Source organism: Microtus ochrogaster, unplaced genomic scaffold, assembly GCF_000317375.1.
Source record: "Microtus ochrogaster isolate Prairie Vole_2 unplaced genomic scaffold, MicOch1.0 UNK278, whole genome shotgun sequence".
In the NCBI taxonomy this organism is placed as follows: domain Eukaryota; kingdom Metazoa; phylum Chordata; class Mammalia; order Rodentia; family Cricetidae; genus Microtus; species Microtus ochrogaster.
The window spans coordinates 10,465-14,263 of NW_004949376.1; the positions used below are offsets into that span (position 1 = coordinate 10,465).

General features: G+C 54.4%; 1 pseudogene; it reads right to left on the reverse strand.

The window, feature by feature from the left end:
* Nucleotides 1-2,441: 2,441 nt before the first annotated feature.
* On the reverse strand, nt 2,442-3,503 carry LOC101980620 (annotated as a pseudogene).
* Nucleotides 3,504-3,799: the final 296 nt, after the last annotated feature.

Genomic DNA, 3,799 nt, shown 5'->3' on the forward strand with positions numbered 1-3,799 from the left:
GGTCAGGCCTCCCCCTTTCCCCTCCATCCCTCCCCCTTTCCCCTCCATCCCTCCCCTCCTCTCTCCATCCTCCCTTTCTTTTCAGTTGGGTTGCCGTAGGTGGAACCCCACCCAGCTGCAATCTCAGGTGAAGACTGTTTGGGCTTTTGAGGACTCAGCTATTGATTGCCTCACTACTACCGCACTGTTCCACTCCTAGCCCACTTCTGAGTTCTGAGACACTGGGACCTTGGGTGCAGTGAAGCCCGATGGCTTCATACTGTGGATTCATACTGTGCCAGAGTCCAGCAGAGTAGGACTGGGGACAGTAGAGACCTGAGGTCACCACGGGCAAGGAATGCATCCCACACTCAGTCTCATGCCCTAGACAGGGCAGCTCCGGGCCAGCAGGGGACAGAGGGAGCCTCTTCTGAGCCTGACAGTTGCTCAACACATGTTAAACGTCATTCAGAAGTCAGTCTTAGCAGGATGTTTGGAGGTTTCTTTTTGTATGTTTTGTTTTGCTTTTAGACAGAGTTTCTCAATCTGGAACTCGCTCTGTAGATCAGGCTGGTCTCGAACACAGATATTTGCCTGCCTCTGCCTGCCACGAGCTGGGAGTGAATTGCACACCACCACTGCCTAGCCAGTCTGGTGGTTTCTTGAGGGACACTGTTGTTTTGTGTGTTTTTCTAAGACAAGGTCTCAATCTGTAACCCAGTGTGGCTTTGATCGTGCAGAAATCCTCCCACCTCAGCTCGCAGAGTTCTAGAATGGACACGTGTTGGGGTTTTGGTTTCTTTTTTGTTTGTTTGTTTTTTTACGTATTTTTATGTTTGGGCACATGCATGCCAAGGCATGAGTGTAAAGCTCAGAGGACAGCTTTGGGATCTGTTCTCTCTTTCCACTTTGTGGGCCCTAGGGATCAGACTGAGGTCATCAGGCAGGCTTGGAAGCAAGCACCTTCACCCACCGAGCCATGTTGGACACCTCCAAAAAAACTGCATTTAAGGAGATGCCCATAGGACTTCTCAGGGATTCTGAAGTGCCGCTGTACCCAGTGCTGGCCCACAGGATGGGTCAGCCATCACTCACATGGAGCAGAGACTGAGGATGTCTCCCTGTGCTTGTGACCACTGTATGGCCACAAGTTTTCCCTGTTTTACCTGAGCAGTACAGATGTACCTGGTATTCACTCTTGGACACATGCCCTCTGTCATCTAGGGGCTCTTAAAGTCTTCAGACACCTGGCCTTTGACCATGTGGTAATGGCTGAATCTCACATCTAGCTTAGCACCAACAAGGTCTCCTCACATCAAATTTGCCCACTTTTGAGAGTATGGGGCACTGAGGTCCCAGGTGAACAGGAGGATGAGGGATGCATTCAAGGCTCACCACACAGCTCTTTCCTGCTAGGCCTGGGGGCACAGATCTGTCAGCTGTCTCAGCTGCTTAGGGGCTGAGGCAGGAGGGTCATCAGTTTAGGGTCAGCCTAGGAATCTTGGGTGCTGTCTCCTTCAAAAGAGGGAGAGCTGGGGACGGAGGGAACTCAGTATACACAGGCCCTGCTTCTGTTTGCAGCACCATATGGACACATGCACACTTGCCCCCATGTTTGCAGCCACCCTTGTTGACTTCCAAAGACACCATTAGGGTCCTGAGATCAGCCAGCAAGGAAAGCCTGGTGTCCTGAGTTCAGTCCCCTGTATGGAAGGAGAGAACCTATTTCTCTACCAAGTTTGTTTTTCTAAGATCTCTTTTAGAGTTCTTGGCCAGAGGCGAAGTTGTCCCTTCTCTTTCTCCTGCCCACAGGATCTTCAGTCTGGCCATTGAGCTTTCTTCCCAGGCCAGCAAGGAGGTGGCCTTGATGAACCAGGAAGTCTGAGAAGAGGCCCAGGGCACCCCATCGTGAAGCCAGTGGTACTTTGGTCCAGAGGCAGCAGATATCACCACTGTCCACACACATGGAACAGCCCATTAGGAGGCGTGTTCCCCTCAGGCTAATGTTTACATAAAATCTGGAGAGCATGAGCCCCACAGCTCTCTTTGTTTGTATTTCCTGCTCATCACTGGATCGCTGATGTTGAAAGATATCCCTTCATTAAAATTTGCTGTTTCATATTAAGCTAGCCTGGTTATTATGCCGCCTACAGTGGGGGGCAATGAGTAGAGAGGCTAGGCAGATTTGGATGGTCACTGAACACCCTTGGAGTCCCCACACCCAGTAAGGTCCACAAGGAAGTTCTAAAGATACTGCAGGGCCAGCAAGCCTGCTCACCAAGTAAAGCTGATTGCTGCCATACCTACCCCAAGTTTCATCCCTGGAACCCATATGCAAATGGAAGGAGAGAACTCACCCCTGCAAGTTGTCCTCTGGTCTTCACAATTGGGCTGGCTCACACACCCTGGACAGACATTTCCTAAAATACACAGCATCCTAGGCCAGCCATGTTGGTGCACACCTTCAATCCCAGCGAGAGGTAGAGGGTCCACACAGCTGTTGAGTGTGCTGAGCGCCAGGCTGGGCATGTAGGCTTCATAGAGATTGCCCCACGCCTCACGACTTGGGTTTGAATAGTGCAGCACCAGCAGCACGTTGCTGGGTGTGAAAGGGGCCAGTGCTGAGGCCAGCACCAGGGCCGTCAGTCTGAGTGGCCGGAAGGTCTGCCACTGCAGAGTGAGAGGCAGGGCCAGGGTGGCTGCGGAGAGCCAGGCCACCAAGCAAAGCCCAGTGGTCAGGCACCGACCACGCAGCACATGAGCTCGCAGAGGATGCACTAGGGCCACAATTCGGTCCAGGCTGACTGTGGCCAGCAGCAACACTGAGCTATACATATGGCCATAGAGGGCAGCTGTAGCCATCCAGCAGGCAGCCTCCCCAGAGGGCCAGTGCTGGCCACGCAGGTGGTAGACCAAGTGTGGTGGCAGCACCAGGGCCAGCAGCAGGTCCTCAATGGTGAGGTTCATGAGCAGGATGGTAGATGGCAGGCGGGGCACCCGTGTGGCCAGCACCCACAGCGCCAGTCCAATCGGCGACCACCAGCCCATAGAGGGCAGGCACCAGCCTCGTGGGGACCCACCCCAGGAGCAGCGCTTGAGAGCTGGCAGGAAGCTCGACCGTGTAGCTGTCGTTTTCACAGAACTTGCCTGGGAAGCCTCGTGGGTGAAGCTGGCCTGGGGACTTCGACTCCTTGAGTCCAGCTGTGGGACCCACAGTGCCTTCTGTGGGAGAGAGGGGATGTCAGTTAACCAGTGCCCTGCCCTACCTTTGGGGACCTTGTGAGTCTCAGCGCTGTGGGCTGGTGAGTGGAAGGACACAATCCAGCCCCAAAGGCTCAAGGCTTAGGGACCTAAGGCTGTAAGCCTGCCTAGCTGCGGCTCCATTTCTGACCCAACCCAGCAAGGGAGCATCACTCACCATGGCCTCCCCCGGTACTTTCTCCATCATCATAGATGCCAGGGGTCTGGGTGCCCTGTGTCAGGCTGAGTCCCAGCACCAGTGGACACAGCAGCAGCCAGGACATGCTGCCAGGGTCAGACTCCACTTCTCGGCTGCAGCCTGGGGCTTCCTGCCTTGTCAAAGCCAACCTTGGCTTCTGGAGCCGGGGCAGAGAACAGACTGTACTTCCAGGGAGATAACCCTAGAGCAATGCTCCCACCCCCACAAAGCACTGGAGTCTGCTTGCTCACACTGCAGCCCATGAGAGGTCCCTATGTGCCCCTAAGAGATCTGGGTCTCCTGCCAAGGTCTCTGTCTCTCCAAGATGCCTCACAAGAAACGAGGCCAAGGATGGAAAAAAGGGTCTTGGGCTTTAGCCCC